We start from the raw sequence: 24628 nt of genomic DNA on the forward strand, positions 1-24628 counted from the left end.
CTATTTGGATGTCAGTCGGACCATTTTTGCACTTTTATTTTACATTAGGATGTGTTTTGCATCCATCCTTCGGAGCTATTTCAGTTGAGTGATATTTTTCTTGTGTTCTCATTGAGTCCCTGTGTTATGATCTTCGTGATGCTGGTGCACCACACACGAGTATGTGTGCGTACATTTGTTAGGTGACTTGCGAGGCCCAACCTCTCGTGGTACTTATGGGAATTATGATCATTGGGGTTGGGTTAGGAATATGCATGCCTACAGGCACTCATCATTGGATGAGCATGGGTAGGGTAGGGTAACATATGGAAGGGGCTTCTATCTCATAGCTTAGCGATCATGACACAATAGGTTGGTAGAGGGAGCTTTAATCAAGTGATAACTAAATAAAATACCAGGTGGTAATAAAACTTAAGATAATGAAAAATATTATGTACTAGAGCCTTCGGTCAAGGAGTTGAATCTGCACAATCTAAGCTTGGGCTTTTGGATGCCAAGCGACTCTCCATGATATCAGCCCCTACTTAATAGCCCATTGAGTGTCTGACTAGAACCTGTAGTTTATGCATTATCTTTGATCTTGGTTTCTTTCATCATTATTGTCTGGAGTGTGTGTGTTAGCCATGGACACTTGCTTTATGTGTGTTTGAGGTTGGATCATTATCTCCATCAGCATGATAGGAGTGGACCTATGGGTTTCATGTGATTGGGAGGCATAGCTACCTATACCATTGCTAGGGATTGGTGTACAAAGACAGTCTTTTGTCCTAGTGCAACTATTGCTAGATGTTTTCACTTGGTACTTCAGGTTCCAAAGTATGCTTTCTTGTGATTTATGCTTTCATTAGAATTCTTGTATATCATGTTAGTTATTTGATGCATTTCCTTAATTGTGATGTTTAGCATATGATTGATGATGTTAATTGATTAGTTGGAGTATCTATTTCTTTTTGTTTTAACATGTTAGATTTCCAATTCTTATGATCTTATTACGCTTTAGTAGTGACATAATTATAAGACAACTTCGATGATTTGTTCGGTAGTTTGGGATGTTATGCATGGGGGATGGCTAGGACCTTCAAGGTCTCATGATGCTATTATGGTTGGGAGGAACCATGCTCTTAGTTCGTTGTTTCAGTACATTGTGATGTTGCTTCTATTCATTGCAATGTTGTTTTCAGTTATTTTCCTTCACTGCTATGTTAGATGGTTATAATTAGCTTTCATCTTTTAGTTATTTGTTCGAGTTGCCTCGTCTCAATATGTGGATTTGGTACTCCTCGGTGTGGAGAAACTTTATTTCTTAACTTTTTACCTTTTTGTTTCTAGTGTGCTATTTTGGATTCTTGTGCAAAATTATACATTCTCATGTGAGAATGCAAAGCTTGCATGGTGTGCTGGGTTTTCTCACACAAAATCCCACACTAGTGTTGGGGTGCTTTGGCTACTGGGCCAAGTACTTCCTTTTAGCCCTTAATGCATTTCCTTACCTGAAAGATAGTTTCTCGCATGGAATTCTATACTTCCTCGTGTGAGATTTATGCCTGATGTTGGTCCTCATGCAAAAAATAGGGGGTATCTCCGCTAGTTTTCAAGGATATTTTTTGGTGTTTCTAGTACTCTTTGGGTTTGCTGTCTCTGCAGTTCAAAGATTTTAGGTTTGGTAGTCATTTTGGTTTTCTTTGTTCTTCAGTTGGTTGTGTCATTTTGGTAGTGGTGTTTGGAGATCTGTTGGGTTTGGTTAGTCTTCTATTGCGATCTTCATGATCCCTGTATGATGTTGCCTTGTGCTTTCATACTTGTAAATTTTTTTTTTGGCTTATATTTATCCTTGTTCCAAGGATCTCTAGGCGGGGCATTACATCTAGTATTAGAGACTATGTTGCTACATTGGGATCTATGTGTCATGCTTCCACTATGTTTTGTTTCCGTTTGTGTATTGATATACTATGGTTGCTATTTTGATATCTTGTTGGTTCATTTTTTCAACTCTTATGCTTCTGATTCCTATGTTTTGACTTTATCTAGTTGTTTACATAGTGATGCCTCTTGTACATAGACTTGGTGGTCAAGGTGGTAACTATAGCAATAACCATAGAGAAGAACACAAGGAAGAGGAACATTGGGATGGAGAGGGAGAACAAGGTAATAATGAATAGAATGGCATGGGGGCATTGATGCCAGTACTTCAAGAGATTCTTGCTAGGTTGGGCCCTCATATAGAGGAATTTTGAAAGGATCATAATCAGGACGAGGGATCACATCATGGGGATTTCCATCATTCATAGCACAGAGAGGAGGAGCACGAGTGTGAATGTTCCCATACTCCATTGGGTAGCCGAGGGCACCATCAGGGTGGTAGGGACCACAATAGTGAAGATTCCATCCAGTTGGATATCATAAAGTCTCTTCAACAATCCAAACTGGCATTGTACGATGGTAAGGGAGGTGGCCTCAAGGCAAAAACTTGGTTGTTGGACATGGAGAGTTGCTTCACCATGTATCCTTATGTGATAAATATGAAGGCACATTGTGCGATTATGTAGCTGAGGGACCACACATCCATATGGTGGAATATTAAGGGGTAGAAGCTCTAGATTAGCATTGGAGATCTCACTTGGGAGATCTTTGAGGAGAGATTCCAAGAGATATTCTTATCTCCTCAGTTCAGAGAGGCCACGTTGATGAGTTCCATCAGATCAGACAAGGTAACATGATGGTAGATCAGTACAAAATCTAGTTCTTTGAGCTTAGATAGTACTCTTGCTACAACCATGATGATTTACTCCTAACTCATCACTTTATCTGAGGCCTTAAGGATGCCCTCATTGGAGAAATCTATATCCATCAGCCTAGGACTTGTTCTCATTGTTGAGAAGGCATGTATTGTAGAGGAAAATTTGGCTAGAGGTTTCAGTGAAAAATTTGGTTCTTAGAACCAAAGTACCAAGAACTCAAGACAGGATGCATAGTTTACCCAGTCCTCAAGGAAAGGCTAGGTCTAATCAACACACTCTTAGGGTGGTTATCACCATAAGAATAAGAAGAGGTCTTGGAGCAAGGATGAATAGTCTTCTAGTACCACTAAAAAAAAAGGAGATACCCAAAGTCGTGGGCAAAAATCTCAGCAGGATTGCCCTCCTCAGGGTGTCTAGAAAAACTCTAGTTGGGGTAGTGCATCATATCCTAACACTACTTAGGGTGGCTGTGGGATAGGTTCCAACTTTGTAGGGAACTATTATTATTGTGGTCATCCTGGCCATAGACCTTTTGATTGTTCTATAAAACTAGCTTCAAGACCCAGTAAGAGTGCAGCTCGATCTGAACCTATAGTGGGAGATTTGGAAGGAGTCATCGAGTCTTTGTGGCAGTTGATAACTGTTAGGCTAAGCACCAAGGTACATTAGTCAAGGCTACAGGTATGTTGCATTGCATTTTGTCTTCAGTTTTGTTTGACTCTGGTGCTTCAAATTATTTCATTTAACCATCTCTTGTTCAACAATGTGGGCTAGTGGTAGCACATCAGGTTGATAGGTGGCAAGTTGTGTTAGCCACACGTTCTAAAGTGGCTATAGACTTATTGCTTAGAGGTTGTAGTTTTAATTTGGGAGCCTTCATCGCCACAGTGGATCTTCGCATCCTACCTCTGGGATCATATGCCATTGTGTTGGGCATGGATTGGTTAGCCGCCCATCAGGCAAATATATATTGCTATCGTAAGTCAGTATAGCATGTTGATGACATAGGTGGGAAGGTGGAACTTTTGGGAGTCTAGAGACCAGTCTCTTTTTAGATGATCTCAACTAATCGGCTAAAGCAGAGTGTGCGAAAGGGGTGTTAGTTCTTTCTTATTTCTATCAGTGATCTTGAGGAAGCTGAGAGCCATACATCGACACTTGATGATCAACCACTCCTTCATGACTATGTAGATGTGTTTCTTGATGAGATTATAGGTATGCCACCACAATGTGACATTGACTTTCAAATAGATCTTTACCAAGAGTGGAGCCAATTTCACGAGCTCCTCACCACATCACTACTCAAGAGTTGAGTGAACTTAGACTATAATTGGAGGAATTATTGGGCAAGGGCCATATTCATCCTAGTGTATCCCCATGGGGTGCACTAGTCATCTTTGTGAAGAAGAAGGATGGATCTTTTCATTTGTGCATTGAATATTGATAGTTGAATAAGGTGATAGTGAAGAACTCTAAGAATTTGGTATAGCTCTGATACCATGTAAGAATTTTTCTTAGGGAAAAATCACCCAAGATCAAGGAACTCAAGAACAAGCACAAGAATAAACCAAAAGAGTATGATCAGAATAACAATATCCAAAAATGATGGATTGTCATTGCATGTCATACACACTATGAGTGCTTGAATATAAAGGCCTCTGGAATGCTTCTAGAATGCCTAGGAGTCAACACACTGATAAGTTTTACAACCAAGCACATGTCCACCAAGTGTGGGTTATCCTCCATTAAGCACAACAGTAACTGTGATGATGAGAGGATAAGCCTACAAAGGTGTAGCACGTAAAATTATGTTGTAGACACCATGTGCTTGAATGAGAGTGTGAATAACTATGTTGTCTACATGACAACTCAGTTAATTATGCAAACTCTAGTGTTGTAGACACCATGTGCTGAATTAGAGTTGCATACTTTTGTGTTTTCAACATGACAACTCATAAAGGTACGTAAACTCCTAAGTGTCTCAAAAAAAAAAAAAAATTTGGCACTTTATAGGTAGTGCATTTGCAATGGGCCACTTGCCAATTTAGGCCTAAGTGGGCTTCTAATTTTTTTGTTTACAACCTCCTTGTGGAGTCCAAATATGGAACTAACTAATGTATAACAATTTTGAAGCAATACAATGCAAAGAAAGGACCTATTTCTAAAAATGGTATTTTTTCCACACAAGCCTATAATCTGATTGCAAATCTAGAAAGTAGATGAAAAAATATACACTTTTAAAAAAATAGAACCTGATTTGGAGTTCAGATAAGCCTGTACTAAGCATTTGAAGTTGCAAAAATTGAGATTTGCAATTTGCAGAAAAATTCAAGAATAGAGAGCTCAAACACCATGCACCAATGTGTAGATCACAAAATTCTACCCAAAAAAAAAAGAAAATTGCTCACAAAAAGGAGTCTGTATGAGGGAGATATCATTGTTTGAAAATCACCTCTATTATTATTTTTCCTGAATTGTCATTGTCGTGCCTTCAAAAATCAAATGACTCTAAGTTTCACCTTAGATGTCTAATTTTGGTGAAACAAAAGTCAATATGGGAGTTTTTTGACCTTCTAAATATGATGCAAATATCTGATTTGCACCAGCAAGCTCTAATCTTGTCCTGCAAAAAATCTCTCCTACTGGCCTGATGGCCAAAACTTTTCTGGAAAATAATGTAGATCCAAAAAAATGCAGAGAAATTGTACAGATAGAAATAATAAAATATGCAGATCTAAAAATTAAATTCAAAGATTTGAAATGATGATACCAATTCTACAAATTGGGCCTTTGAGTGCCGATTTGCAAAAAAAAATTGCCTCAAATTTGACTATGGCCTAGGGTAGGCAAATTTATAGTCAAATTTCACCAAATCAACATTCTAGACACAATGATGAGGTCTGTTTGGCTCTAGATGCTCCCAACTACTACGATACTCTAGATCTTGGTCGAGGTGTCCTTAGAGAGGTGAAGCAAGATTGATCTCGAATGACTATTTGAATAGAAATTCCCTCAGCTTTGATACTATGTAAGAATTTTCCTTAGGGAAAAATCACCCAAGATCAAGGAACTCAAGCACAAACACAACAATAGACCAACAAGGTATGATCAAAATAACAATATCCAAAAATGATGTATTGTCATTACATGTCATACACACTAGTAGTGCCTAAATATAAAGGCTTCTAGAATGCTTCTAGAATGCCTAGGAGTCAACACACTGATAAGTCTTACAACCAAGCACATGTCCACTAGGTGTGGATTATCCTCCATTAAGCATAGGAGTAAGTGTGATGATGGAAGGATAAGCCTACAAAGGTGTAGCACATAAAATTATGTTGTAGACACCATGTGCTTGAATGAGAGTGCAAATGATTGTGTTGTCTACATGACAACTCAGTTAATTATGAAAACTCCAGTGTTGTAGACACATGTGCTAAACTAGAGTTTCTTACTCCAGTATTGTCAACATTACAAACCATAAGAGTATGCAAACTCCTAGGTGACTAACTAATAAATAATAAAATAATGCGTTGAGTTAAGTAAACTTAAGTAAAGTGTAATAAGTAAATACTTATTTACACCAACAAGAACCAATATCCTTTGCTGAGGATAGATGACCTGTTTGATCATATGAAGGGAGTATGAGTGTTCTCAAAGATTGATCTAAAGTTGAGATACCATCAATTTCATATCCAGGGGGCTAACATTCATTGAACATCTTTTCATACACAGTATGGGCATTAGGAGTTCATGATTGTAGCTTTTGAGTTAACCAATGTGCCATTAGTGTTTATGAGTTTGATGAATAGTGTATTTTGCACCTACCTTGATCAGTGCATCATCATATTCTTGGATGATATATTGATCTATTCAAAGACTATTGAGGAGCATGTGGTCCATTTACACTAGGTATTATAGTGCTTGAGAGACCACAAGTTGTATGGTGACCAAGGTAAATGAGGATTCTTCTAGTCAGAGGTGAAGTATTTGGAACATATCATCATATGTGATGGTATTGCAATGGATCTAGAGAAAACCTGAGCTATCATGGATTGGTCGGTACCCACTAATGTCTTAGAAGTTCTCAATTTCATGGGATTGGTACGTTATTACCATTGCTTCATGAAGGATTTCTCATAAGTAGCTCATCTCATCACTTCTCTTTAGTGGAGAGGGAAGAGGTTTGTTTGGTCAGATAAGTGTGAGGCATCATTTAATGCTCTTAAATAATGTTTGACAAGTGTGCCAGTCCTTACAGTGCCTAATCCTATAGGTGATTCCATGGTTTTCATAGATGCTTCGCTGGAAGGCATGGGTGCAGTGTTGATGTAGGATGGTCAAGTGATTGCATATGAGTTTAGAAAACTCAAGGACCATGAGCTTAACTACCCCACTCATGATTTGGAACTCACAGTCATAGTGCATGCTCTTCTTTGTTGGAGGAATTTTCTCCTAGGACACAAGTTTAAGTTGCATAGCAATCATAAGAGCTTGTAGTATATTTATACTCAGCCAAACTTGATTGCATGACAACGTATCTAGATGGAGTTCTTATGCGAATATGACTTTGATGTTCATTACATTAAAGGGAAGGATAATGTTGTCATAGATTCCTTGAGTAGGAGGTGACATGAGATATCAGTGATGTCATTAGGCATGGATTTTCAAGGCCATATCTTGGAGGCTTTTCCTAGTGACACTTGGTATTAGAAGGTGAGGGCAGAGATTGAGTTTGGACGTACTATTAAAGGAATATTTTTTGGGTACTTGCTTGAGTCCAATGGACTATTGTGACATGTGGGGCATATCTATGTACCTATGTCAGGTGTGATAGCCCTCATTTTCATTGTACTAAAATTTTGATCCTCATTGTTAAAATGATCTGAAGTTGTGTGCATTTTTAGGGTTTTTGTGTCTCATGTATTTCAAATTTTTAAAAGCAACCCTAGCAAATTTCTTTCTACCCAAGTTCAAAATAGTGAAAATACTACCCTAGGGTTTTATTGGGGTAATTTAAGGTTTTATTCTTATCTTGCCATTAAATTTTAATCAAAACTACAACCTTTTTGCCCTTATCCTAAGTTTTTAGGTGGGATTTTTTATTTCTTTCAAATCCTAGAGCTTTGATCTTATGATTATGGCCTTGGTGTCTAATTGCAGACTTGCTTTTTCCCACTCCCGATGTTACGATACAAGGTTTAGTGGAGGATCATAGAGTGATCTTTTAGGTTCCTCGATGTTAAGATACGCTATAGTCTTAGTATCATAGGTTTTTAATGGAAGTTTTGACTTATGATGTGCAATGTTATGATAGATAGGAAGTCAGAGTATTGTAAAAGAAGAATGGAGGAATTTTGACTGTGCGATAAGTGACTTATCGTGATATAATAAAGTAACAAACGACAAAGCAAGTTGGTAGTTTCAAGTCATAAATGTGATGGGTGTTCTTATCCTGATTGATCAAATAATGCAAAGTGTACAAGGTGGATGCCACATCAAGCTAGTGGGACTGAAAATGTCTTTACATATGTCTATGATCTGACATATTCAGTTCTATGATCTTACGACAATCAATGTCCCGTAAGATCTTAAGAGTAGCAAAAGTGTTTTGATGCTATGATAGGTAATGCATCAAGAAATCATAGAAGTAAAAATTGAGGTTGATGATGTTACAATAAAGAGAGGTAATTATCTCTCATAGCATTGTAGGGGTAAAGAAGATGACTGCCGAAGTGATGAAGTATTCAGTTGAGCCCATTCATAAGATTGTAAGCCAAAGAAAGATGAGGTGAGATGTTATGCTATGCAACATAAACTACCTGTTGAGAGATCAGAAATATTTTAAAAAAAAGCTTCAATGCTATAGTAGCTAGTATATCATGAGATTGTAGAGACTTTTTCGAAGCCTAGCGATAATGTGATAAGGATTTTTGACTTCAAGGGATCATAAGATCGAAGGGAGTTTCTTCCCTACCTGAGATATTATGAGGGTTTTGACTCAGGGGTCGATCATAGGATCATAAACCCTAAGTTGACATTATGTTTTCCATTTTCTGAGCTAGGAATGATAAAGGGTTCTTGACCAATGAGATTTAAGTAGTAAATAGAAAGTGCAACAGTATATAATAATGATAATGCTCCCTTGAGGTGATAGAATAAGCTGATTTTATGAATCAAGCATGCCGAGAATCAATGAAAAAGATGAATATTGATAATATACATTGAGCTATAAAGATATCCTATCAATTAGTTACTGTTTACCATTTATGGAGAAAGAGATTTTGAGGAATTGTAGAGTATACACTACATACAGATAATTATTTTTAGTGCCTAAGAGTGAAGTTCATACAATGTTTTCTAGCTAGTTTAGAATATTTGATAAGGAGGTTGAAGAGATTCAAGCAACTGACATGGAAATTGTAGAAACCACCACTTCCAAGAAAGGAAAAACAAGACAGAAGAAACCAAATTGGTTCATTGAAGAATGGTTAAAATTATTCCCAAAATCCTCAAATATAAATGCAATAGCTGATCATGCCTTCATTGACCCATATGCATTGTTTAGCAATACTACATGCCTTGGAGTCATGGGTTCTAAGCTTTTAGGTATTTCCACCATAACAGAGAGAAAAAGATCCCTGTGTGCAACCCTTGGAAGAAGAACTTGGCAAAAATGATATTTCTAGAGGTCTACATTGATGTGGATTTGATGAAAGCCCTAATAAGGTCATATAATCCAGCTACCAAATTGTTTCATAGGAACGATGAAACTATTATGTGCACCTTAGACTGTGCCTCTTTCATTGAGGCATTTAGATTGGATAGTGCTATGAGCGAGCCATAAGATTTGGAGGATCTATAGAGGAAATTTGATAGAAACACCAAGACATACATAGGAGAATCAATGTTACATCATATCCCCAAGGACCTAAAGAGTGTGGGTGATTACCTTAAAAAGGTTAGCAAACATGGCTCAGACATGGTGTATGGAGCTAAATTTATTATTTCTAGAGATGTACAAGAGTTCTACCATGGTAAGGAATATGATTATGTTAATTTCATTCTAGTAAAGATAAAGGAGAATATTAAGCTGGCCTAGAGTTGAAAAATGAAGAATTTTTGTTTCCCTCATTATTCACTGTTGATGCATCTGATCCTATACAAGAATGTGGGATATTTTAGTTTAGATTTTATTGATCACACCTCTGATGCTAATGGAGAGCTATTGGTTCAATTATGGACATGGGTATGGGACACTTCTTATCACTATTCTAATTTGGTCTCATTTTTCAATAATTTTAGTACTTTTATAATGAAAATGCTAGATCTAAGTTACTTTAGCGCACTTGATATCATAAAGAGTCTTTTGAGACCAACCTTGCTCCCTGAGGGTAAAATATTAGATCATAATTTGGGGGATATTTTCTTATTTCCAACCTTTTCCCTAATGAGAGTACATGATTGTACCCAACCACCCCCCATATTGCCAAAATTCATTCCTCCTAGGTTGGGTATTATTGAATTCACATGGCAACTACTTATGGTAAATAGAGAGTACTTAGGGCCCAAGGTGCATAGGGCCACTTTTCTGTGTAGATGTTTTAAGGTGGGGGACTTTTTAATTGGAAAATAATCCCTAGACTATATTCATTCTTTCCTCCACCATTATAATGTGTCAACAACACCATATAGAATTCATAACCCTGATAATTGGATGAGGACTACCCTCAAAGAAATCAAGAATTATGTGTTGCTAAGTACCAAGGAGTCCCCATGAGGATGCTATTTCTAATATTGTTGTAGAGGGGGAGGCAACAAATAAATTGGCAAAACTTGATGATGTTTTAAGGGTAAAAAAGGAGTTGAAGAGAGTGGATCCCAATTTTAAGAGATTTTATATGGATATCCCCTATCCTCATACGATTAGGAAGATGATCATTGACCATGCTAAAATCATGACCCAAATGCTAGAGGGACCAATGGGAGAAGAGGAGATGGTATGTCCTAATATTCTTGAGCCTAATTTGTTTCCAAAAATAGAGGAAGATCAGCTTGCTGAGGCATCTGTTGGTCTGACTTTTTCTGTAGTAGAAGTTTTCTGTTAAATCATAGAAAAGTCAGATGTTCTATTCCTAAGTGAAGCATAGGGTTTTGGATAATCCATCCATAAAAAGTAATCATCATGTAAACCCTATATCCTCTTTATTCATAAATTGTCGGGCACGAAATTTTGAATTTTCAAAAAGAGACGAATATGCTGTCATATCCTTTTTTCCTTTTCTCCCGGGTTACCTTTCTTCTTATTTGTCCTAGCCGTCAGATCCGAGTAGATCTACCGTTGTCATTACCTCGCTATGACAAGTTGCATGCTTATTAAGTATGGCGAGGTAACGAATGCTGAGTATTTTACGAGGCAGGACCGTAAAGTAAAGATATGGCGATCGAAGATTTGCTTATTAAATGATTTATTGTGTAGGTACACTTTCCAAGTTATCGTCCAAAAAGGATAGGGACCCACTAAAAATATCTGATATCAGAGCTGGAATGATGGTTTTTTCGGACGTTCTGCCACCTCGCTATCAAAAAAATCAGACACTTCGCCGTTAGCGAAGTAGCGAAGCCCCGCAAAATGGTAAAAGGTCGGCAAGATCTTTGGTGACATGGAATGATAAGTGACTACAGTAAATTTTGATATGTGCCAACTATGCAGAGATCCGATTCTCATTAATGCCTTTCTGACTAAATGTACAAAAGATCCTGAACGTTAGCTTGGAATGGATCAACGAAGCTCACTACCTCGCTATGAAGAGTTGCAAGGGAGATAATGATAGCGACATAGCAAGTTGGGCCCGCCACCTTCTTTCTTAACAAGCCCTATAACGTATCTTTTGATCAATTTCGGATCAGATCCACGATTGTCGTCGTTTCGCTATCGCAAGGTGCTCGTTCTTTATGCATAATGAAGTAGCGACATGTTGACACGTGTTCTTAGTCGTCAGTGGGTCCAGGTATAAGCGCCATCAAAGAAAGAATTCTGTACGTGGCGAGTTCTCATTGGGTAAATTGACTGACATGACAAATGCAACTCCTAGTTGTTCTCTCTGCACCACATGATCGTAGGATTTTTGAAGATCGACGGCGCAGTTTTAAATGAAAAATGTAGTGCCACTCTCTGTATTAATTAGACAAGAAAGCTTCATCCGTGAGGAAAAATAGAGTATAATATAGAGAGATTTCATCAGTTTCATCTTACGCGAGCAAAGATTTGGAGCCATTCTTGTGCAGAAGCAATTACTGAAAGAAAAGCGCGCCAAGGTCTGGTAGAAATTGTGAAGTTCTCTGTTCGCGAAAAATTTGCAGGAATACAGAGGAAAACAGGGACAGAATTCAAGTAAGTAATATTACCATAATCTTCGTAAGCTTTTCAGTTCGAAAAAGATAGTCCAAGATGCCTCCGAAGAAGGGATTTTCAGGTGCAATAAACTACTTGGATAGAAATGTGCATGATGATTTGCTTGAGTTGCTTCCTGAGTCTACTGTAGAAATAGTGCAAGTTAAGAGGTTAACCTCACTGAACCCTAGGCTAAGGATAGCTGATGTATTGTATGATAAGGGTAATTGGGTTCAGGATGCTCAAACTTCTCAAACTGGTTTGAGTTTATTCAAAAAATGGTTTGTAGAAAGGAAGTTATATGCCCCTCATGCCAATATATGGAATTTTGATCTTGGAAAGCTTGTTGTTCCCAGTGTGTTTATGGATTTTGACCTACTTGAAGCTATAGCGCAAAATTATGATCAAGCCACTAAGGTAGTGAGAAGAATGGATGGGGAGGCTTTAGTTACCATCAGTCCAGAGGAGATTAGGAAAGTTTTTAGTCTGGGACCTCTCACTATGTATCATGTGCCCATTAACTTGATAGAGTTAGAAAAGGAATATATGTCCAAAAGGGATGTAGTTAGACAAGGTGCACTGAAAGCCCACATAGGCCGAATTGGAGGCCTACCAACAATAACATCATCTTCTAAAGAACCATTCAAGAAATCATGCTTTAATGTCAGGGCAGTAGAGATATATAGGACCCTGTGCAGAATCTTCGGAGAGGGCGAAGAAGATTTTATTCCGGTGAGATTCATGTATATGATCACCCAAATCTCCTCTTTTGGTGTGGAAATAATTTTTGATTTTGCATCTTACCTGGCTAATGAGATTCACCAGGGATTGGTGGGGATTGCAAAGGGCAAGGTGGAAAAGGTTTGGGGTCAGTACTCCCTATTGATGCATATGTTTCTTTTTAAAGGGGCTACTTATTTCGGTAAAGAAATGGTTTTAAATAGGGAACAAGAGGGGGAGGCACTGCCAGTCCAATTATGGAGTGCAGACATGACTTGGGAAGCAAAAAATGCTAGCTTTGTTAGATTTGATAGACATTTTGCCTCTAAACTAAGATGCCTCATGTTGAGTGACAATCCCAGAATTCCTAAGGCATTAATGCATCTTGTCTGGCCTATGGACAAACCCCATAGTCTAAAAGTTTCACATAATTGGGGAGATATTATCCCATATCCAGTCTCAACTATCATTAGGGTCTATGGATTCAAAGGGACACCCCATGTACTACCCTATCAGGTACCTTTAAAAGGTAGGGATAGCTGAATTTTTGTGGCAGTTGGGAGGAGTGGAGGAGACCTTTTTGCACAAAAGGAGAACATGATCAATTTTTCCTACTTGCACTATAGCTCACCAATTTGTGATAACTAAAGAAGGGTGGATCTTTCACCACAAAATTTTGGATTAGTATAAGATGGCAGTGTCTCATGCTCATTTTTGTGACACAGAAGGGTTCTTTAACTCTGCTCTTAGACTTAGGATCAAGCTTCGTCCAAGTCAGCATGATTTCTATTTTCCTGAAGATATAATAAGGAATGAATATTCTCTCCATGAGCAAGAAATAAAGAAAGAAAAATGGAGAGTCTATTCAAAAGTTTTAGAATTCATTAATTGTTTTGACAAAAATTACAGTCCTCTTAGTAATGCTGCAACCAATGCAGATAAGATAAATAAGCTCATGAATACATTCTTTGAGATAATGGAAGTAATGAATGAGAAGAAACAACATTTTATTGATTCTTTTCCAGATAAAGCTAGAGAAGTATGAGAAAATTGGGTTTCACTCCCAACATTGGAATGGGTCCACTAGTTGTACGAAAGAAGAAAGGATATACTGTTGTTCAGTAGCAGATGCCCAGTGTAAACAAAGAAAAGCAGGTAATTGAATCTACTAGTACTGTCCTAGAAGAAAGACCCCCTGAACCTTCTCCCAAAAGAAGAAAAATAATAAGGGAAGAAGGATCCCCTGATGAAGGTTACTCACCTTCTCAAACTCCAATGAGAATTGAGGAAGAGCAGCTCACCAATGAGCAAATTGAACAAATGGGGTCACAAGGAAAAATTTTTGTTACTCAAGCAGAAATTGATGAAGGGAACCCCCTGGAACCTCCTGTGCCAAGTTTTGAATTAACTGTAGTAGATTTCAGAGGAAGGGAATTGGACCCTGTTTTGGAACAAGCCAGTCAGCAATTTTTATCTGATAACAGTTTTGTAAGATCTAGGGCTTTCCATCAGTTTGCATGGAGGGTAAACATGCACATTTTTGAGCAAAGGTGTAAAAATATGAAAACAGAGCATCCAGAAATGGATGAGGCCTCCATTCAAAATCAAATAAAGGAACAAATGATGCAAGAGTTCTAGAATATAACCCCTGATGAGGGTAGACAGATGGTAAAAAGTGCAAATATTTTATTATTGCCCAATTGGGATATTGCTGATGCATTAATTTTTAATTCTGTATCAAATAATTTAGGAGTATAGGATCCAAATAAAGAGGAATTCTTGGGAACAACATTCAGTAATGATCAAGCTGACCTTGTTATGTGGTCACTAAGAAGAGGATCCAGGACTACTTCATCACAGCTTGACGATTCAGGACTAACAGGGAGTATCATTGTAAGGAGAGTTGCTAATACTTCAAATGTACAAGCAGCCCACATGAATGTGGATTATTCTAAATTTTCCTTGGCCACTGCAGAAAGAGAAGAAAAGGAAATGATTGATTTGCATAGTAAATATGAAATAGTGGTGGATGCTTACAATCAAGAGGTAAAAAAGAGAATTGAGCTGGAAAACAGGGTATCTCAATTGGAGAAGATACTTGGAAAAAGGAAAGTGGGAGAATCCAGTACACTGAGAATTGCATACCCTTCACAGTCATCTGTTGGATTAACCCCTATCATTGAAATACCTGACACCCCTGAAAGGCCTCAATTCTATACTGCAGAGGAATTTGAAGCAGAAAAAACCAAATTACATGAGTGGCAGATAGAATTTAGAAATCAGCAGGAAGAAAAATGGAAGCAGGGTGTGACATATCTGAGGGATAAAATACAATGGTCAACTTTTTATGATCAGTTGACAAGGATTGTAACCCTCATAGATGAGTTGAATAAAGAAAAGGATGGACTAACTTCTCTTGCACAGAAATGGAGAGAGAGAAATAATGATATTACAATCATATGTATATCTGTAGTCCAAATGCCTTATCATCAAGTTGAGAAGATTTTTGATTTATTGAATAAGTTAGAAAATTTTGAGAATGAAAGAGATTCTTTATAGAGAAGATTGATACTCTATTTTTCAAAATATCTTGCTAAAAAATTCACCTTATTTCCTTGCGCTTTAGAATCTGTTGATACAGTAAAGGAAAAAGAAAAATGGAAAAAGAAAATGGATGAGTTATTCGATAACAGAATAATAAACATCATCAGTGAGACTGGCCATTGGTTTTGGGCAAAGACAAACGAGGAGCTAGTAAAAATACAATTGTATTATACTGATATGAGAAAAGAATTGGATGATTTAGAAGAAAATGCAAATTCTTTAATAAAGATACAAAGAGAAACTCTATGTTTTGATTGGCCAGATGATGATACTTTTAATAAATGGAAAAATTAGTTTAGGGAACAGAGGTCAGAAGACAATGAGGAAGAGGATGCAAACGTAATAGTTACCTTTGTAATCAGCAATGATGACATGGAAAATCCCCAGGTTAAAGTGAGTTTGCAAGTAACAGAAGATGATACATCACTTACAGACCTCATGGGTATGTACTCCGAAGATGAAGAATGATTGTAAGATCAGATCACAACAACTAAGAAGCATAACAGAAAGGGACCCGCTAAGAAATGTTGTTGTAATTAACCTTTCTGTTATTTTGTTTTTGTCTCTCTTTAGAAGGACACCTGTCACCTTCTTTAGCCTGAAGCTTGTTGCATCTCACACTATTTAAGTGAGATCCCAAGGCTAAAGAATGGTCCGAATTATATTTTTACTAAGTGTTGTGCTTAGTCCTATTTTTGGTCCAAACATTTGAAGAGCAAGTTTGTAGTATACTTTTCTGAGGATACATGAATGTAGAAAGAGCTGTGCTTCTTTTCTAAAGGTTTTTCTGGGTCTATTGTAAATGATATAACATTTTCAAAGGAAATGAATACAGATTATGAACTGTCCCCATATCAGTTCTTTTTGAATTTTGTCTCCTTTTAAATACTTAGCTACCTTGATGTTGTGTGAGTAAAAGCTTATGCAATTGATTGCAATCTAGTAGGGTTGTATATCCATTTATTATTGCTGTTAATTTAATGGATTAAATAAGGGCTCTGATGAATGTGATGAGATTTCTTAGGTATTGAAAAGAATTTTTGAATGATAAATTCTGATACGAATTGCTGATAGAATTTGTTGCAAAGCAACAAATTAGATCTAAGAATTTGCTATAGACTCTGAACCCCAATGGATTAGGCACTGATCAAAATTATTTCAGCCAAAAGAGAAGTATATTATAACCGGTATCATGAAATCAAATTTTACTTTTATTTCTTGGAAGATATTCAAAGTTGGCCAGCACTTGCCTGTATGGAATGTTTTAGCTTCATTTAGCCATTGCTGTTGAAAACATCTGTAGATCTATAGAAGATTTCTTGGCCATATCTGTTCAAGGGATGTGTTTACCAATTTGGTAAGAGTTATGTATATGTTTGAGGATTTAGAGATGAAAATCAGAATGAGACTAAGAATAATTCTCATACAGTTGTTCCATTTTTGAACCATCCCTGGGTACACCCGCCCTGGTTTTGCAGAGCCAAAAGAGTAGAAAATCGTCTATGGTTTTTTTTGAAGTTGGGTCCTAGTACTTTGCATATGCAAGTGTTAATGAGAGTTGGCTATTCTTTAGGTTGTATATGTACTGATATCTAGGTATTAAGCCTTTTTTCGCTTAGTAGTTTTAGCACTGTTTTATAAATCAAAAACACCATCAAAATGGCGACTCTGCTGGGGACTTGTCTAACACATCTGTAAAAAGTACTGCAGTTGTCTTTGGTCCTACTGTGTACGTGTGTGTCATATGATCTTTGTTTTTCCCATGGCTATAAGGGAATCTTTTAGTGTCAAACCTTGAGGATTTAAAGAAGATAGAACCCAAGAACCATTGCTACACACTGATGCATCCAGCTTCTCCAAGTGTCTTATCTAACAAGCAAGAGTTGCAGTCTTACAACATCAATGATTGGTCTATCTGTGCCGTATTCTTTGTCCCTACTTGTGTATTGTTTTCCTTTAGTCAGTAAAAGTGTTATTATATTTTTCCTGAAAGAGGGTGGCGACTCAGTCAAGGTTTTGAAGCTAGTGCTTATTGTAACAAAAGAAGAATATGGATGACAAGAGAAAAAACACAAGGGCTTACATGAGAGGCAATCCCGATGTATCAATGTACACTGATCTACCCCAAGGTGGTAGGAAGAACCAAAATAAGAAAAGAACAGATCCAAATCCTACTTGGAAACCCAGAGGTAATGCATTTGTAAATTCCCATTATCCACCAATAATAGGAAGAGAGTCATCTTCGCTTAGCTCTGAATCCGAAACTACAAGACTCTTAGGAGGTATTTTCAGTACCCCATTACCAGATGAGAGAGTTTTTCAAGACAAGGACGTATCTACTATGGGAATCGCTTCATTAAGACCAGAGCCTATAGCAGATATAAATTGTAGGCTAGGATTTAGGAGTTCATCTGATAATCTTTTTAATCCCAGAGTAGCCCCTTATATAGAACCAAACCTTATAGATCTGGATGACCCGGCTGATTCCGAGGCAACCTCTGCAAACTCTAAAGAAGTGCAATCTGAAATAGGATTTTTGAAGAAATGGATTGCTGAGGAAGAAGCTAAATGCATTCATCTTGAAAAGGAGAGGGAGCGAACCACTTTGGATGCAATAATAGAAAGAGATACTCTGCTAAGAAGGATGGCTGCTTTGAAAGAGCAAAACAGAAAATTAGAAGAGAATACTACAACTCTCCATAAGGATGTCTTTGGAGACATTGATAATCTGAGAGCTAAAGTTCAACAACAGGAGAAAAGCCTAAATCAAAGGCAAGAACCAATTATTGTTCAAGTTCAAGCTTATAAACCTATTCAAGTTAATCCGGTAGAGCCCACTGGAACAACTCTAGATAAAGGGAAAGGCAAGGCTATAGGAATCCAAATAAATGAGCCTCAAGCTATACCGAGCAAACCTATACAACCCTCCATATCTAAATTGGATCTAGATCTTGAGAAGGCTCGAAAAGAGAGGGAAGACCTTACAAAAGAACTTGAGAAGGTTGAGAATGAAGCTCAGGCTGCAAAAACTAGAAGGAAAATCCAATTCATAAAGTCTAATTCTGCATTGGCTTCATGGCCTAGTTTGCCTATCTCGCCTACAAATCCTGCACCAGTTAGTGGTCCCATAATCCTGACTCAGAAAGTATCTCAATCTGCTCCTACCTCATTTTCCACTATTGGCACTCAAGTCCCATTTGTCCCACCACCACCGTCCCAAGCTGCTCCCCTGAGTCAAGCTAATATAGCTAGTACCTCAAATGTTCTTGGTTTCTAGAAGAAACCTATATACCTGGAAAAGTATAGACAAATATCATTTTCCGATATTCCTGGTGCCCCCCATCCCATATCTTTTGATTTAAGGGATAAAGTGGTTAAGTTTTCTAGAAATAATGGTGTTACTGGTGAAGAACATTTGAGGATTTTCATTGACATGCTGAATGATTATGAAGTTGAACATGAGGACATGGTGATGAAATTATTTGTGCATTCACTAACAGAGGATGCGAGGGATTGGTTCAGGAGGTTGCCTGATGACAGAATTACTTCATGGAGTGATTTGGAGAAATTATTCAAAGAGCAATATGGGGACAATACTAATGCAGGATTCATGTTGAACGAGTTCAACAATATCAAGAAGAATCCAAATGAATCCACATTTGATTTCAATGTGAGATTTCAAAAGGGGATGTACAAACTTTTTCAATTTATGAGGTTAAATGAAGACGTCTGTCTCACAACCTATTTCAATGCTTTTGATAGCAAAATGGCTTATCAATTGAGAGATAAGGATCCTAAAACTTTAAGAGATGCCTATAGAGTTGCAGTGAATATAGAAAATAATAGAAAGACATCTGGCAAACTAGGAAGGAGGGATGATCCTAAGCTTTTTAATCCTAAGAATAATAATAAAAGGGAGGGTGACAAAACTCCTATAGGAAAAAAGCCTGAAGAACCTACTATAGGCCACGTTTTAGAAATGCTCAAGAAGATGAATCCCACTATTTTCAATAAGCTAAATGTTGCTTAAAGAACCCCTGTGAATAACAACAATTTCAATAGACACCCTAGGATGTAGAATTACCCTTACACCACTCAATGGAAAGATGGTAAACCAGTTCCCAACCAGACCCAAAATATGAAAGATAAGGGTACTCCAGACCTCCTGCTAAGGAACACTGTGAATATGAATGATGATGTACCATGGTGCATTATATGCCAATCACCTCATTCTGCTGATTATTGTGTTGTTGCTCAGTCATTCGCCCAAGCTCAAGGAGTACAAGCTGAAGAAGAAACTGAAGAGAAAAACCATGATGATATAAGCTGCAATATGGTGAACACATGTGATGATTTGATAGATTCTGATTCAGAAGAGCCTGAGAATGATATTCCTAGCGAGAGAATTGCTTACCAGTTACATCATCAGCAAATATTTTCAGATGATGAAGGGTATGATACAAATAAGGTATGCAATACATTTTCTGACATAGGTCTCACAACTTTAAGAATCCCCTCCAAGGAGGAAATTGATAGAATTATAGCCGAAATGATTTCACAAGTCCATAGTAATTATAATTTGAGAAATAGAGCAATAAATAATGATGTAGGAAGGCCATCTAGTGTGTTCATTAAAGACACCACTCATAAGATGAATGATCAACACAAGAAAGTCAATATAGATATGCCTAAGATCAAGGAGAACAAGGGTAAGAAATGGGAACCAAAGAAGAAGGTTCAATTTTAGATAGGTGAAGCAACAAATCTAGTAGTGCAACCAGAGAAATCAAAACCGGATGTTATCAAGCAAAATGTGGTGCTTACTACTCAAAAGACTTCGATTCCAGGTACTATTGTAAAACCTACTGTGGTTGAACCTGTTGATATGATTTCCATGTTATCTCAAATTACTGTAAAAGTTCCCTTGTCTGAGCTTTTTAGAATTGAAGAGCATAAGAATAAGGCTTTGTCATGGTTGGGTGGAATAGCAAACAACAATATTATTGATGATCAAGCTGTGTCCCAACAGACCCCATTAATAATAGAGGATAGTGGTATTATATCCCAGATTCCTCAGATGTTTTTAGATGATTCATCAGTTGCATTCATAGAAGATATTGATCCTTTTTTCCTTAGTCTAATCATAAAAGGGAAGACCTTAAAAAATTGTATGATAGACTCGGGAGCTTCCAACACTATAATGCCTTTCAAAGTAATGGAAGCCCTAGGATTGAAGGTGGATACTAAGCAAGGCAGATGCCGAGGGATGGATGCTAGAGAGGTTCCAGTAATAGGTACTATAAATGCCTTACCATTCAAATTGGCTGCATTTCCTGAGGTAGAATTAACCATGTCTGTCCTTGTGGTAGATATACCTCCACACTACGGAATGCTACTCTCCAGGAAATGGAGTGCTGCCATGGGGGGGAGCCTACAATGTGACCTTACTTATGCCACCTTTCATATAGGGGACAAAGCTATCAGGGTAAATAGGGAACCAAGGGTTAACCACATCTTAGGTGAAGAAATTGACAAAGATACCACTTGTTTCCTAGACACTGGGATTAATGCTTTCAGGGCTGAACTAATTATTCAGGAAGTGGAAAACTTGCCTGCTATCATTGAAAATGAGTTTGAATGTTGCATGAATTCACCAAAATTATGGACAATGTTCTTTGATGGGGCTAGTTCTAAAGAGGGTGCAGGGGCAGGTGTAATCTTTGTGTCCCCTAAAAATAACACCTTTAGGTATTCATTCACCTTGAAGTTTTCCTGCACTAATAACATCGCAGAATATGAAGCATTGCTTCTAGGACTCAAAGTGGCCATACATCACAAAATTAAGAAATTGTGTGTCATAGGGGATTTTGAACTGATTATCTCTCAGATCAAAGGAACCTACTCCTCCAAAAATAGGAGATTGAAACAATATAGAAATGCAGTCTGGGATCAAATAGAATTCTTTGATGCATTTGGGATCTCATGGAGAGATAGGACTCAAAATAAGATGGTTGATCTTCTGGCAAATGTAGCCATCAAGCCAAAAGAAATATCATTTGCAAGAATCTCCCAGATTGAGGTGCAAAATAGACCTTCCATACCTGACAACATTGAGAATTGGCAGGTGTTTGAAGATGACAAAGATATTACAATTTTTTTGCTAAATGAAGACAAATACCATGGTCAGGAGATGGATTGCAATGGACTGATTGAAACCATAAATGGAAAAGAAACCATTTTTGGTCAAGAAATAATGCAATTAAAAACAAATAAGATGCCGAAGGGTTTGGTAGTCTTGGAAAATATTTTTGATAGCCAAGATAGAGTAAAATCAGGAGCAAACGACCCCAAACCCCAAGAGTTAGAAGAAATAAATTTGGGTACGGATGAAGTTCCTAAAAGGGTTTACATTGGCCAAGATCTGCCTATTGAAATCAGGAAAGCATTGATTGACCTACTTAGAAAGTACAGGCATGTTTTTGCTTGGTCATATGATGACCTTAAGGCTTACAAGGAGGATCTTTTCTAGCATGTCATACCGTTGAAGGAAAATGTAAGACCTTTTAGGCAAAAACAGAGACCAATCAATCCTACCCTTGCCCCAAAAATGCAGGAAGAACTGACAAAATTGAGAGATGGTGGAATAATCAAACCAATTAGGCATTCCACCTGGGTTTCAAACCTAGTTCCTGTTAGGAAGAAGAATGGAGATATTAGGCTTTGTGTTGGTTTTAGGAATCTAAACATTGCATCTCTGAAAGATAATTATGGCTTACCTAATATGGAAGCCATGTTACAACAAGTGACCGGCTTTGAATTGATGTCAATGATGGATGGCTTTTCTGGATATAATCAAGTTCTAGTAAAAGAAAGTGAACAGTTCAAAATAGCCTTCACAACCCCTTGGGGAATATACGTGTATGTGAGGATGCCTTTTGGCTTAATTAATGCAGGAGCTACTTTCCAAAGAGCCATGGATGTAGCATTTCACGAGTATATTGACAAATTTATGGTTGTGTACCAAGATGATCTTACAGCATATTCTAACAAGGCTGAAGATCACTGCAAACACTTGGAAAAAATCTTTATAAAAGCCCTTGAATATGGGGTATCTTTAAACCCAAATAAATGCTCATTTGGGGTTACAGAAGGAAAGTTATTAGGACACATAGTGTCTAAGGATGGGTTAAAAATAGACATAGAAAGGGTAATAGCTATTGATAAAATTCCCAAACCAAAAAATGTGAAAGGTATCCAGTCCTTTTTTGGCCAGGTTAATTTTCTGAGGAGATTTGTTACCAATTTCGCTGAAATTGGTAGACCCATCTCAAAAATTCTCAAGAAAGGAGCCGTCATAGATTGGAATGGTGAACCTTCACAGGCATTCCAGGATATAAAGAATGCAATAAAGAATGCTCCAGTATTGAGGACCCCAGATTATGCAGAACCCATGCATATTTTTTCTTTTGCATCATTCCATACTGTAGCTGCAATTTTATTACAGAAAAAACAAGAAGGATATGAGCAGCCTATTGCCTTTTTCAGCAAATCCCTGCAGCCTACTGAACTGAAGTATGAAATAAATGAAAAGCAAGCATATGCTTTGGTAAAGGCTATAAAAGCATTCAGAATTTATTTGGTAGGTGCTACTATTATTGCTTTTGTACCTAGTGCTGCAGTCAAGGATATATTCTCTTAGTAGGAAGTGTCAGGAAGGAGGTGTAGATGGATCAATAGAATCCAAGAATTTAACATTGATATGCAGATAACAAAGCTAGTAAGAAGTCAAGGTTTGGCCAAACTCATGGCCGAAACTAACCTAGAAGCTAATCAGATAAACCTGGTAAATGATGATCTCGGAGCTGACTTCTGTGACATGGACCAGTGTGACTGGTACACCAATGTCATACACTACTTGCAACATATGGAAGTTCCTCCCCATCTGCCTGTCAATGAAAAAAGGAATACTAAATTGCAAGCCATCAGGTATATAATTGTTCAAAATAACTTATGGTGGAGAAACTTTGAGGGAGTTCTATTGCAATGTGTTGATAAAGAAAGGGCAAAAGAGGTTTTGAAAGAAATGCATGCTGGAGTATGTGGAGGACATTACATGGCCAAAACTACTGTGCATAAGATAATGAGGGCTGGATTCTGGTGGCCTTCTCTGTTCAAGGATGCTCAAGTTATGGTTAAGAAATGTGATCCTTGTCAAAGGTTGGCTGGAAAGCTAAAATTCTCAAGAAATACTCCATTGAAGCCAGTTGAAACTCAAGCACCTTTTCAAAAATGGGGTTTGGACTTCATAGGAGATATCTTCCCCAAGTCTAGCACTGGCTATTCTTGGATTCTGGTTCCTACTGACTACTTTACAAAATGGGTAGAGGCTATCCCTACTAGAAATGCAACAAGTAAAGTGGTAAATAATTTCCTATTGAATAATATTATTTCTAGATTTGGATGTCCACAGAGAATTGTCACAGATAATGCTATGTGTTTTAGGTCTGAGGAGTTCATCAAGTTTTGTGATAAATATGGAATGACAAGAACATCATCTGCTCCGTATCATCCGCAAGGGAATGGACAAGCTGAGTCCACAAATAAAAGCCTGTTGAAAATCATTAAGAGAACCTTGGATGATAATAAAAGGGCATGGGATTCCAAGTTACAGTTGGCAATATGGGCTAACAGAGTAACTGTAAAGAAAGTAATTGGAGTAGCTCCATTTGATTTAGTATATGGAATTCAAGCTAGAATGCCTCAAAACAACTTGATGGGACTATACAATTACATCCAGTCATATGATGAAGATACAACAGATGAAATGAAAGAAAGAATGGATGAATTGGTAGGATTGACCGAAACTAGAAGAGAAGCATCTTTGAGGAACCAAAAGTTACAGTTGCAAGTCAAAACACTCTATGATAAAAGAACTGTAAGCAGAAAATTTGAAAATGGAGACCTAGTCTTAATGTGGAATGCCAGAATTGAAGATAAAGGAAAAAATGGCAAATTTGATCCTATTTGGTTAGGCCCATATCTCATTGAGAATGCTTGGGATGAAGATTCTTATATAATCAAAGATATATTTGATAATATTCTTGAATTGCCAGTTCATGGACAGTTTTTGAAGAGGTATTTTTCTTGAAAAAATACTTATTTTCTTCCATGA

The sequence above is a fragment of the Cupressus sempervirens genome, chromosome 11 (genome assembly GCF_028749045.1).
Source record: "Cupressus sempervirens isolate cs-2001-9-10 chromosome 11, ASM2874904v1, whole genome shotgun sequence".
NCBI lineage: Eukaryota > Viridiplantae > Streptophyta > Pinopsida > Cupressales > Cupressaceae > Cupressus > Cupressus sempervirens.